The following is a 14653-nucleotide window of genomic DNA, read 5'->3' on the forward strand; positions in this document are numbered from 1 at the left end:
GTGCAATAACTCACTTGCCTGTTTGATGTTCTGCAGTTCATTGTTTTCGGCTTTCATTATATGGAATTTCGGCATTCCAGTCTTGATTTTTTGAAGTTCATTCTTCTGTACTTTCCTGCTTATGAGGGTAGCCCTATTTCCAGTGTACTACTTTTGTTTTCTCCTGTAGGGACTTGTTTTGTCTTTGGAGAAGGGAAGTAGTATGTGCTTACTAGTGCATACTTTGCTTCTCCAAGTGTTACTGAGCTTACTGTACTGGCAATTACATTTCTTCTCTGGCTACAACATGGATATAATATTCCTGGGCTTGAGGGCTAGCATAATTGTTAAGGTGTTTACCTCACAGAGAAGAGGTACAGGGTTTGATTCTTGGAGAAATTGGCTAGGCTTAAAATGTTCCACAAGGACAGCTAGCCTAGTACTTTCCCATGAACCTATGAATATGTTGACCCTGCCTCTACCAATCCACTTGCACCCAAAAAGAAAAAAAAAATGCCTCAGCCTACTACAGTATAAACCACTTACCTACTGCCTTAACTCCCTCTGGTATAGCTGTAATGGCCAGTATGGACTGGGAACTGGACACGTCCTCATGGGCTTTCCTAGTACCTGTACAAGTATGGAAGGGCCAAACATGTTAGGAGTTACCTGGATGAAGAGACCTCTTGTCAGGGATAGTACACTATCCCTTAACACTCTCCCAGTAGAAATATTCATAGAAAAAAAGCAACAAAAACTTAATTACAGGCCAGATGATCTAGTTGTTTCTGTATATAAGTTAGGGTGTGCATACAAATGGTGTATTGTAATTAGTGTAGTACCCTGGTAAACAAACTGAATAAATAAAGAGATGATATATCTTTGGCTAAGACTGTTTTGCAGTCGGTCGATTCTAGGGGCTGTTTGCCTTTTCACAGTTCTCATGCAACTATTGCCAGAGAACAGTATGTGTTTTCATAATGATGAAGATTCTGACAAATACAGGGGGTGATTCTCCTGGAGGCTTGCTCATTAATTATATAACTGCAAGTTCAGTTGCTGTGTCTAAGCTACCGAATGATCTTCCCGATCAATTGCATAATGCGGATGGATGAACTCGTAAGTTGTGGGCCTGTTTTACAATGCTCTCCCTTAGATGATAAAGTGGTGTAGGAAAAGTGTGCAAACTCTGGAGTCTTGTCAGTATGACAACAGAAAACTAAAAACTGGATAATCTGAAAAAGAATATGGTTTACACAAGTGTATGACCAGAAAATCTCAGTTTGTAAATAAAATTCCTATGATGGTAGTAAAACAAGTGTACATGTTTCTATAGCATCTACATCTACATGATCTATAGAGAGAAAGGCACATGGAATTACACATATAGGTAGGGTTACTGTCTGTCCATCTTTGAGCAGGACAGTCCCTTTTTGGGTATTTCTCTCCTGCGGAAAAAGTAAAAATAAAAAATGGCAAATGTCCTGAGATTTTTGGACAAAAATATTTCTTAAAGTTTTCTTTAACAGTTGCATAAAATAATTATTTTGTATTTGAAACATACAGGTGTTATATGAAACAGCATATGCAGTTGAAATGCTACAGGAATAAGCTTTTATTTTGGCAAAAAAGTGAAGTTCAGTCTTTTACCATGACTCTGGGTCTGGTTTGTCCTGCAAAATCTCACATTTCTAGAAAGTATACCTCTCAACTGTCTAGATCTTTTGCCTCATATTTTTAATTTGTCCCTCATAAAATTTATCTGTAAATCACTCAGGACTGGAGTCACTAAATCATGACATTCATTTGAGTTTCAGATTTCATATCATTCAGAAGATAAGTGCTAATACAATCATTTTATTTTAGAAATGTTCAAAGTTTATGAGCAATATTTAAAATATGTCCATCTTGTTGGGTCTTTGTCCCCTCAATTGTTTTAGACTTTGTCCATATTTCTTCTCCTAAGAGGTTGAGAGGTATGCTACAGTGCCAAACTCCAACCAGGTCTGCCAATTCGCTGCCCATCACCAACCTCAACAGACCTAAAACATGTTCACTGACTTGCTTTTTCTAAAGGATATCTGTTGTTTTATATTTTGTCTGTTCTTCAGTTTGTGGTTGAATGTTGGTATTCCACAATTCCATTGGAGTGAGTGGGGTTACATGATTATGCATGCAAATTTTATGTTAATCAGTTCCCAGATTTTTGGCCATTTGTTCATAGGTTCATAGGTTCATAGGTTCATAGGTTTATACTAGGCTATCTGCCCCAAGGCATTTATAAGCCTAGCCCAAATTTTTGTGGCTTACGCCACCCCTTATATGAAAAAATACTGTGCCCATTAGTTTGTTGTGCCTCTGTCCAGCAGTGACACAGAGATGATTCCCGGGGTAAACCTACGATCTCCCATCCACAGGTCAAGATTTCTCTTGAACAGAGCCAGCAAGGTGCTGTGCCTCACATGGACCGGGACTCTATTCCACAGCATAGGGAGTCTCTGAGTGATAAATCTATCCCTCCAGCATGTCCTATTTATATCCGTGCTAAGGTTTAAGTCGCTTGCTCTAGTGGTTTTGGTGGATTTGGATTTTTTGAGGTGGAGCATATCCATTAATTCTGGGTTGGACATGGCCTTGTATGTCAGGCACATGTCACCTCTGAGCAGACGGTATGCGACTGAATAGAGCTGGAGTTTCTTCAATCTGGCAGCATATGACAGATTTTGGAGTCCCGTTATCCTTTTGGTGAGGAACTTTTGGGGTCTCTCCAATTGCTGCAGATGTCGGGTGAGATACATCCCGAATGGGGCATTGTACTCGATCATTGGTCTGATAAGTGAAGAGTACAGGGGAACAATGACCTCACTAGATCTGGATGTGAATCCTTCATGATCAGGTGGGCAATGTAGAAGGTCTTTCTAACCACTTTAGCAACGTGAGTGTCAAAAGAAAGGCCACTGTCAACTTGGGTCCCCAGGTCCCTGATAACCTCTTCTGTGCTTAGTGGATTGCCACCTATATGGTAGCTTGGGGTTACCTTGTTTTTCCCGAAGGGTATGACTATACATTTTTTGGCGTTTAACTTCAGGCCATGGCTCTGGCACCAGCTATCTGTTTCCGTGAGTCCCTTCTGAAGGATATCTGTGTCCGATGCACTTTCCACTATGGCACCCAGTTTGCAGTCGTCTGCAAACTTTGTCAGCCAAAGTCCTCCCATGTTGGCCTGTACTTCTGAGAAGTAGATGCCGAACAATAGGGGGCCAAGGACCGAGCCCTGTGGGACACCACTTGTGACTGGCTTGGAGTCTGACATAGCGCCAGCAACTCTAACCCTGTGGGGTCTGTCCTTAAGCCAGTTTGCAACCCATCTTGTGACATATGGGTTTACATTTAAGCTGGTAAGTTTTTCTACAATACCCGAGTGGGGTATTGTGTCGAAAGCCTTTGCAAGGTCAAGGTAGGCTGTATGGACTGCCTTTCCCTCATCAATGGCCTTGGTGACTGTTTCGAAGAAGTCGACCAAGTTCAAAAGGCATGATCTTCACTTGACAAAGCCAAACTGGGTCGGGTCCAATGTCTGCAAGTCCCCTATATCTTTGTTTATGAGCTCCATTATGATCCTCTCCATAGCTTTGCAGACTAGACTTGTTAAGCTTATGGGGCAGTAATTACCAGGGTCCGTAGAGGCACCGCCTTTGTGGAGTGGGACCACAGTTACCGTGCGCCACTCCTTGGGCACGTATCCTGTGGTAAGGCTGAGATTAAACAGCTGCCTTATGTGCGGGTTTAATTCCTCATTTAGCTCGTGTAGCACACAGCCGGGGACACCATCCAGTCCCATTGATGCTGTGTTTTTAGCTTTAGAGAGAGCAGCTTTCACCTGCGCATTTGAGATGTCTGGGAGGCTACACTCCGCTGGGATAGTTATCTCTCCTTTAGGGGAGGGGGGTGAAGTTTGCACTGAACCTGTCTGCCAGTATGTTGGCAATGTCTGTGGGTTCAGTGATTTTTGTATCATTTTGGACTAATTCTGAGCATATCTGGGAGTTTCCACCCAGGTTCCTAACATAGCTGAAAAAGGCCTTATGATTGTCCTTTGAATCCATGGCAATTTTTCTCTCAAAATTGGCCTTAGTTGATTTTATGAGTGCTCGTATTTTTTTACTAATAATGATCAGGGGTGACTTCCCTTTTATGGATTTTTTCTATCATGTAATAGCTTTCTCCTCTTATTGTAAAGTTTGTTAATGGCTGGGGTCCACCAGACTGGACGTTTGCCCTTTGTGGAAAGAGTCTTGGTTTTATTTGGGATTGCCTGATCCATGCAGTCCTGGAGGTGTTCATAGAAGGCATTTGTAAGGGCTTCCGCAGCTTGGGTTGTGGTTTCCACTGGCTCAGGGGCCTTGAAGGATACCACACCAGTCTTGAGTAGTGTGAAGTTTGCTTTAGAGAAGTTCTTCACTGTGGTCTTTTTGTTTGGGGTGGGGCGGGATGTGGATTTCCAGTGAGATTAGTTTATGATCAGATCTCACCAATGAGGGATATACTTCCGTGTGGAGCATTTTGTCCCCATGTTTGTGATAATGAGATCTAGTATATTTTCTCCTCTCGTGGGAACAGTGACTAGCTGTTCCATGGCATTTGAATTTATGAACTCCAGGAACCGTTGGGCTAGAAAGTTAAGGCTTGAGTAATGTTCCCAGTCTATATTCGGGTAGTTGAAGTCACCCAATATGATGGTGTTTGGAGATACATTTATACCCTCCAGTGTCTTCAGGAAGGCTGTGTGGGGTTCCGGAGTTTGAGAGGGTGGCCTGTAGCATGCTACAATTTGTAGAGCAGTTTTGCCTATGGTTAGTTGCACCTGGATGGTTTCCGAAGCTTCGTGCGTTGCCACCAACCTGGAGGTGTGGGTATCCTTTATGAATATGGATACAACCCCTCCTTTTGTGGTGTGGTCCAGGTTTTGGGGCCGGAACGCATGATATGAGGTAAAACCTAATAGTCCCGGGGTGCTCTCAGGAGCCTTGAACCAGGTTTCAGTTACAGCACAGACATCGATGTTCTCCATACTGAGAAGGGCCTCGAGTGCGTGCATTTTGAGATTTAGACTTCTGGCATTGAGCAGCATTACCCTCAGTTTCTTCCCATTTTTGTTTTCTAGGGTGGTAGGATTAGAATTTGAGCCTTGCCTAAAAAAGGCACTATGGGGGTGGCAAGAGCCTTAGCCAATATCCGGAATCCTGTTTCCAGGTTGCGAAGTACAATTTGTACACTTACCCATGCTATTATCCGTGCAGCACATCAGCTGTGTGTGTGTTACATGAAGGGCAGGAGCAGAGACATAGGTTCATAGGTTCATAGGTTCATACTAGGCTATCTGCCCGAGGGCATTTACAAGCCTAGCCCATCGTTTTGTGGCTTACGCCACCCCTTTAGTATGGGGAAATATACCCATTATTTTGCTGTGCCTCTGTCGAGCAGTGACACTGAGGTAATCCCTGGGGTATATCTGCTATCTCCCATCCATTGGTCAAGATTTCTCTTGAACAAGGCCAGCGAGGTGCTCTGCCTCACATGTACCAGGATTTTGTTCCACAGCATAGGGAGTCTTTGGGTGATGAATCTATCCCTCCAGCACGTCCTGTTAATAGCCGTGTCGAGGTTTAAGTCTCCCGCCCTTGTGGCTCTGATGGATCTAGATTTTTTGAGGTGAAGCATATTCATCAAATCTGGGTTTGACATGGCCTTGTATGTTAGGCAAAGGTCACCTCTGAGCAAGCGGTAAGCGACTGAATAGAGCTGGAGTTCTTTCAGTCAGGCAGCATAGGACAGATTTTTGAGACCCTTTATCCTTTTGGTGAGGAACTTTTGTGGCCTCTCCAGCTGCTGCAAGTGTCGGGTCAGATACATTCCGAATGGGGCATTGTACTCAATCATTTTGGCTGTACAGCATGACAGCGTGCCATCTGTTGCATGCTTTTTTTTGAAAGCCTTGTTATGCCATTATATTGCCATAGTAAAAACCAGGACATGCATTGACTGTACTGAGCAAATTACCTACAGTGGGGAGAGGCAGACCCCTCTCAGCAGACCCACCTATTGCTCTCATACATCATAGTCTACGCTGCAACATGCACTCATATCTGCTGTTGGCCGACCTGCTCTGAACTCATAATACACATGCAGACAGACACATTCTACTACTGCTGCTACCCACTCCCTGTCTAACACTGCTAATTTCATAACACTCAGCTCCTCAGTACAGTATCGTGGGCAGAGTGTTTTGAGACATGGCACAGGCAGCCAGGATCATGATGTGAGCTATCAGTGGGGGCATCCTAGGCTGCGTTGAGTAACACTCACAGTTGATGCAGTGTATGTCCAGTTGTATCATTCTGACCCCTGTGACAATGCTGAATACTGTGCTGACCACTGCCAACCACATCTGTAAGCAGTTTCTTAAACATCTGATGCCACAGACTTCCTCAGATCATTTATCTAACTTAAGTAAATGCCTTTAAGTTGTGCTATGTTGTACATACTTGCCATTTTTATATGTTAGTTAAGATATTGAAGACTGCGGTGCTCTATGTGACAATTTCCCTGCTTCCACATTTGTATCTATTGATATTTGACAAGAATTTCTCATGATCATCAACATGTTACCTTATTCTTCTGGCACCGATTGCTACATTATATGTTTCATTGTTGTCTGATATACCTGCATGCACAGGTATGCTTCTGTATGCATACCAGTATTAAGTGTGGCATTTACTTGAGGTACTGCACATGCCTCACCCTCACTGCTACATGGATGAACTTATGTTTACATATTTGTCTTTGTTATCCTCTTACTTCTATGTATTCCGCATGGATGCCTTCTCGCATCTACCTACTTAATCACACACACATTTTATATATATAGATGTATATATATATATATATATATATATATATATATATATCAATATATATATATATATATATATATATATATATATATATATATATATATATATATATATATATATATATATATATATATATATATATATATATGTGTGTGTGTGTGTGTAAGAATATGTTCAATCATGAGGAGCGTCATTGACATGCAATATACATCAGCCATGGGACATGCATCATTTTTCTGGGTACAGCAACATATATATATATATATATATATATATATATATATATATATATATATATATATATATATATATATATAAATAAATATATATATATATATATATATATATATATATATATATATATATATATATATCTACAGTGTGTTATAAGGGGTCTACCTGATAACGCCGACATGCCAAAACATCGACAACGGAATAACTGACACCACAAAACTGAAAGTTCAAAAACACGAAACTTTACATGCCCGACAAACCACAATCCCGACAATCAACAAAACAAATACCTTTTCCGAAAAACACACACACAGCACAAGCACACCAAACACCTTACAAACCTACACTAAACCTTACATACACAGCTATCTATAGACTAACCTTAACCTAAACCCTAACCCTAAGGTCCGTCACTATGGCACACTTACCTTAGCTGCACCCTAACCCTAACTCACTTAATCCACCCCTAACCCTTATGTCTGTCACTATCGCACACTTACCTTACCCGCACCCTAACCCTAACTCACTTAATCCTCCCCTAACCCTAAAGTCCATTACTATCGCACACTTACCTTACTCAAACACTAACCCTAACTCACTTAACCTGCCCCTAAACCTAAAGTCCATCACTATCACACACTTACCTGACCCACACCCTAACCCTAATGTCCGTCACTATCACACACTTACCTTACCTACACCCTGACCCTAACATCCGTCCCTACCGCACACTTACCTTAACATGTCGGTGTTCTCAGCATCGGGATTTTCAACTTTCGGTCTTCTCTGTTGTCGATCTTCCAGTGTCGGTGTTCTCATTGTTGGCATTTGAAGCTTTTGGTTAAATCAGGTTGACCCATTATAAGACACTGTTACACATCACTATGCTATGTTTGAATCATTGGTATTATTTTAATACCCATGCAATTTGGTTATGTTTGTGCTGATACATTTCCATAGACTGCATGGGCCTAAATTTATTGTGTTACTGGCTGTTGTACAGCTAACTTCACGTGCTACTTTTCTGCATGATAATATCCTACCCGAACAACAACACCTTCTGCTGTGCACATCTTATGCATGACACACATATGCCATTGTGGTTCTCTTTGGTGCTGTAACTTGTGGAGAGTATCCCTGTGATAATTTTTCATCTGTGGACATCCAGATGTGTTCTGTGTGCTTTGTGTATGCATATAAGGTATTACAGGTGAATCATATGCTTATGTTATATATTGTAGAATAGTGCATGTATGTTGTACCATTAAGAAGCATTTCAAGGACAGCACATGCATATACGTAGCAAGCACATGCTAGCTTCAGTGCCATTTTGAGAGTGCAGTCAGAGAGTTAGCATGTATGAGTGTGATAGCGAGTTTGTTTATAAGTGTATCTAAGTTAAAGTTATTAAACCTCAATCCGGAAGTGTTTGTACATAATAAAGCTGCTTGAAAAGAACCCACGAATGCTCATCTGTGTTTTATCCTGACTGGATGAGGGCATGGTGTCAGAACGGGGATTTCAGAGACTGCTTTTCAGAGCTACAAGATGCCGAGTTAACCATGAAGGTAAACTAAGTGAACTGAATACAAAAAGGGCCAGAAATGAACTAAAGGCAATGAAAACATGCACAGAGATTATTTTATAAAAAAGATAAAAAAGAGCATTACAATGGGTTGCATTGTGTTTTACTGTAATTTGTTGGCATGGCAGCTGGATTTTGAAACCCATCACCACTTGCATTTGATCAGAGTATTGCAGAGAACTGGATAATATTTGAGCAAGTGTATGATATTTTTATACAAGCAGTTTATTCTGACAAAGATGCATGGACCAGGGCATTCATTTTGCTAAACCTAGCTGGGTCAGAGGTCACTGAAAGAGAACATTCATTTGTGTATGCACCAGCAGTATATGAGAGAGAATGTGAAAACTGTCATATTGTTGTACAGGCTGAATGAAGGAAAGACCCCAAGTGTTTGAAAGTAAATTCAGGGAAATGTGTAACCCTCAGACAAATGTTACATTAGAGAAGCATTTGTTTTACATAAGAGATCAAAGGCCAGGATAAACTTTTGCAGCTTATATTACCGACCTGAGAAACAGAACTAAAATGTGTAGGTTTGGTGACTTAAAAGATGAGTTAATAAAGGACAGGCTTCTGTGTGGTATTAACAGAGCTGCAGTAAGAAAGATTTTGCTTCATGATAGTGATTTAACGCTGAGAAAAGCTATTGAGATTTGTCAAATTCATGAGATTACAGAAAGGCAAACAAGTATGCTTGCAAGTGATAAGAGCATGCTTTCAACAGGCTCTATTTTATTTATTTTATTTATTTTACATTTGTTAACCGGGCTAGTCCAACTGGATACATGTCCATTTTCAGTGGAGGCCCGGGGAGAAAAGCTCTGCTATCTACTACATGTCAGTTATAAGCAAACAAGAATGTACTAGAAAAACATAAGGCATGTAAACCACAATTACAGGATGTTCAGAAAAAGGTGATCAGGCAGAGACTTAAGTTCAGGTAAGCTTAATATGTTGCAGTTTCTTAAGTACAGGTAAGCAAAATATGTAACAGAATTAAATACATTGTTTATATATTCATAGGAGGTTACTAGGCTAATGGCCCTGGGGCCCTTCCAAGCCTAGCCAAGAGTTTATCCCCAAAAAGAAACCTCAGTCAACACCTGTCGCTCCTGTCAATGAGGGACAAACATTTTCAAACTACAACAAAACCACCTAAGCACTCTAAGAATAACTGTCTTTTCCTGAAAGGCATTTTTTTTTTCACTTTAATTTGCATTTGGTACTATTTCTTAGCTTTCATATAAAAACAACAGCAGCGCAATTCTAGATGCACAATTATATTTTATCTCCCCTTCAAAATAATTGCAGTGCTTTACTGAGTTAAAATGTAATTTTTAAAAGCTTCATCAGAATGGTAAATATTTCTGAGAAATTTATCAAGCTTGCATTTTCCAGTTAAACTCCCTGGCATAATAATACAATATTACATCATAAAAGCGATCCCAGATAATCAACACAAGACAATGATGACAGTTCAGCACATGTAGATGTTTTATGCTATTAACACTTAAATGTTAATGTCCCATTACCCATCAAAAATCTTTGTGACTGCAGATTAATTGTAGAGAAGGAATGTTGTTGAGTGTTCCGTAAATGCAGGAATGTTTCACAGAAACAGAATAACCAGCCTCAAGACCATAGCCATGCTGAGAAGCGCCAGTGCTCCTGCAGGCATGACTTTTTTTGATCTCTTCAACCTCATTCCCATTACTAATACCAGAATGAATGCGCAAAAAAGTGGTATTTTCACATCGTTTCCGTTACTTGTCACGCAGTATGCTCCATATACAGCCAAAACCTAATCCAACCAAAAGAGACACCAAACTGCCTTTGCTAGTATATCCCATGACACTGCCAATCATAAGCAATGCAGCATAAACAAATCCAAGCCAATCGATAGCCATACTTGTTCTTAAGCTTTCTTAGGATTGCCCTTTAGCATCAGAATATTTAAGGGGGTGTAAACCACTGACAGAAAGAGAAGCAAACGCCTATTCCCAGCATGCAATACGTAAATTAGACATCAACTAGATTCTGCTTCCAGCTCCACCATGATATGTATATGAATATATATATATATATATATATATATATATATATATATATATATATATATATATATATATATAGGAAGTTATATGTTATATGATACCCTATCCATTTTTGTTTGTATGGATCATAATTCTGTTGGAGACTTGCTTCCCCTTTGGAATGCTCTAATAAGTTTTGGTACTTGCTTTCTGCTGCTGGATGTATACTACCTTAATTTGCATATACACAAGATGTGTGCTTGCATGATTGTGTACTATGTAGTGGACACCTTTCACACATATATTTATGATTTATACCTCAGTTTGGTATGCAAATTCAGCCTTGGTTTGTTACTACAAATTGTGCCATACTTGTAAGTACTGACCTGTGTATGAAAGGCAGAGGTCATAACATACATATTACACATTTTAATGCTTGCAAAAATGAAGTCTTGAAATGCTCAGTACTATAGATCTCTATTTATACAACACATTCCTGCTTTGTCATGTTTCTTAGTTCTCACAATTACAGTCTAAGTAATTTGCCGTAACTAAATGCTCCCTTACTCTATTACTGTTTGAAACAGAAGAAGTGTAGTGGCTTTAACAGAAAACTATAATGTGCCATCAATCCCTTGCTGCCTAAATGTGCAGAAATGTACACAAGGGTGTGCAAATGTGACATTATGCAACATATTTACCCAGTGGAATACATTAGAAAGTATTATAAAATTGTGCTGAATTGTTTAAAGAAAAGTTAACACTGGAGAATAAGAGATAACACTCTGCAGTAATTTATCATCAGACGCTTTTGTCTGACAAAGTGTGTCATGCTGACAAATAAGATATTATGGACAATTGTTTGATGAGGCAAGAAATCATCTGATGCAGACTGCAAGGCAGTCTCATCTTTCAGGCACAGCTATGGGACACTAACAAGAAGAAGAGAATAATGAACAGCTAAGGGAAATCTCCAGAAAGCAACAGCACGAAAATAATTACATGGTTTTACACACCTAGTGAGCTTAGATTTTGAAAGCTGATATGTTTGATCTACCATCTCCTTTATATAAACATTGTAAAACCTCCTGAGGAAATGGTAACAGTCCAAATATCAAGATGCAAAAGCATAGAGGTGAGCATTATTTACACATTCGTCTACTAGCAACTTATAATAACTTACTGTATGCTCAGATCTTGGAGTAGTTCCCAGAGGGAAAAGCAGCCATATGAGCAGTGTTTTCTTATAACTCCAAGAAATATGTAATACCAACACATTGCTAGGTAGAAACATCAGTACATTTAAAGCATCCACATAAAGAGTGATTTAAAATATGGAAAATCAAATGTCTGAGCACAGTCAGCACTATACAGATGCGCAGATATCCACAGCAGTGTTATGCACTTAAAATGGCAGAAAATATGTAAAAAATGGATTTGGGAGGGAAAGACCACGACAGTTATTCATATCTACTATAAATGTCCTACATAATAGGCGATTGTGGCACACTTTCCAAACTTAACGTGATAGATGCACTATCATTCTCTACCTGACCCTCATAAAAGGCAGCATATTTTGTGTCCTGCATTTAATTTCTTTTTTTTTTTTTTTTTATATTTGAGTCTTGTCTTTACTATTACCCCCTAAAAATTAACAGCTTGCTGGTGCGTCAATATTCGTGGCCAAAGCTGTTTCACCTGGTATGTAGAGTAGGCTGGCTTTCCTTTTCTAGATTAATTCAAGTCTGCATAATTTTGGATATTTGATCTGTTTTACCTCCTCCTCCTTGTGATGTTTTCAGCTTACTGATGTCTGGGTATTCCTGGACAAAGTTGTTTCAGTTGGTATGTAGAGAAGGCTGGTTTTCTAACACAATCTGCCTTTCTCTATTACATTCAGACTATAGTAGCTAATCAATTTAACTTCATTCTCAAACATTTTTTTTTTGTCCTCTCTTCTCTTATCCTAGATAAATATGTGTATCAGACCCTAGCTATCAAGCAACCAAACTTCTCCTTCATAATGTGCATTCTCTCCAGCTGTGAAGGCAGTCTATCTAAGCAAGGTAAAAGAACAAAGGATAACTGCATTGAGAATTAGAAAGATTTTCAGCCAACATTAACAGCCCTGTATGTTATTGTTTTTAAATAACTCTTACAACTATTCTTAAGTCATCTCAAATAATTTTATTGGTGTTTGGCGTGTTGCTGTATTGACCCCTATGAGTATGCACACGTGACTTGAGACAGTCATTCATCAATCTCTTAACTCTGGTCCCAGTTTAATAGTGCCTTTTCAAATATAATCTGTCTGCTAGTTACCCTCCTATTAATAGTGCTTCAGTACCACCACCACCCCCCCCCCCACACACACACACACAGACTATCTCTACAGCTTCTCTTGTTATGCAGGTGTAACATATATTTTCCCTTACTGCACAGAAATAATCTTTCTCTATCAATAAGGAAAATAGCATATAAATGTTTAAAGTAATGCAAACTTCACTAATGAAAGTTAAGATGAATAAAAATGGTTTTCTGCAGACAGGAAAATCTCCTCAGATTGTATTTTGGCCAAACTGCAATATTGGTAGTAACCCACTTCCCCAATGAGGAATAGAGATAAAGCCTGGAAGGCATGGCTCAATAATAAAACCAAAAACAATCAGCAATATAAATACTTGTGAAAAAAAGCCAAATGCCACATCAAACTTGACAAGAAATTTAATTATTACAATTTGTAGAATAGATGCTACAAAAAGTTTAGATAATTTTGGGCCACCATATCTAAAAATACTACATCCTGTCTCAAATAAACAATCAAACCCCAACCCCTACTGCTCACCAGAAGAAACAGCTAATCTCTCATTGCCATTAATACTCACTATTTCTCCTTTCAACCAGTTTCTAGCATAACAATCAAGAAATGCCTCAAACAAATCAAACCAAGTACACTTTCTACAGATGGAATTACTGGTGATTTCTTAAAAATAGCAGCCAGGTCAATTTCCTTTACGGTATCCATTCTTATAAATAGGTCTTGTCAGGAATGACATGTCCCAGCCACATGGAAAAAAATCTCACATCATCCCACTTCACAATGGAGGTAACTCCAATGATACATCCAACTTTAGGCCTATTGCCATTCTCTCTCCTTTTTCGAAAATCCTTGAAGACTCGTTTACAATCTAACAACCTCCTCACTCCCACACAATATGGTTTCAGTCCAGGACACAGCACTACCACAGCTCTCTTAAACTTTAACAACACTATTAACCTAGCCCGAGACAAAGGTCAACTGGTTTCTGCCATGTTTCTGGATTTGTCCAGGGCCTTCAATATTGTTTCCTTTAGCCTTTTTCTAAAACAACTCTCTTCACTTGGCTTATCAAACACTTTCACCAGCTGGTTCTCCAGCTACCTTTCCAATAGACTCCAGTCAGTTTAATTGATTAATTCTTACTCATGCATTCTAACCATCAAAGCAGGTGTTTTCCAAGGTTCCATACTGGGGTCTCTGCTTTTCAACATATTTGCCAACAACCTAAGTGTGCCAACTGTCAGCCATCCACAAACAATATGCAGATGGTTCCACATCAGCCTGTTCTGTTGTAACATAATTACTCTACAACACATCACCCAAGAGTTATTTTCATCAGCTGAAGGCTGTCTCAATAACTCCCAGCTTCTACTCAATCCAAACAAAAAAACAAAACTTCAGCTATTTCTCCCAAAATCCCTTACACACATCAAACAACATTTCTCAATAACAGTGTCTGATAACACCCCTATAGAAAAGTCATCCACTACACCAAGCTAGGCATGACAATTGATGATAACTTGAAGTTTGACCTACATGCACAACAGGCTATCAAAAAAGTAGGAGCACTGTATAGAACTAAAAA

General features: G+C 39.5%; 1 pseudogene; it reads right to left on the reverse strand.

Annotated features, from left to right (window-relative positions):
- Positions 1–10238: 10238 nt before the first annotated feature.
- On the reverse strand, positions 10239–10622 carry LOC122796044 (annotated as a pseudogene).
- Between the last annotated feature and the right edge of the window lie 4031 nt (positions 10623–14653).

The sequence above is a fragment of the Protopterus annectens genome, chromosome 2.part2, assembly GCF_019279795.1.
Source record: "Protopterus annectens isolate FY-2018-M chromosome 2.part2, PAN1.0, whole genome shotgun sequence".
NCBI lineage: Eukaryota > Metazoa > Chordata > Ceratodontiformes > Protopteridae > Protopterus > Protopterus annectens.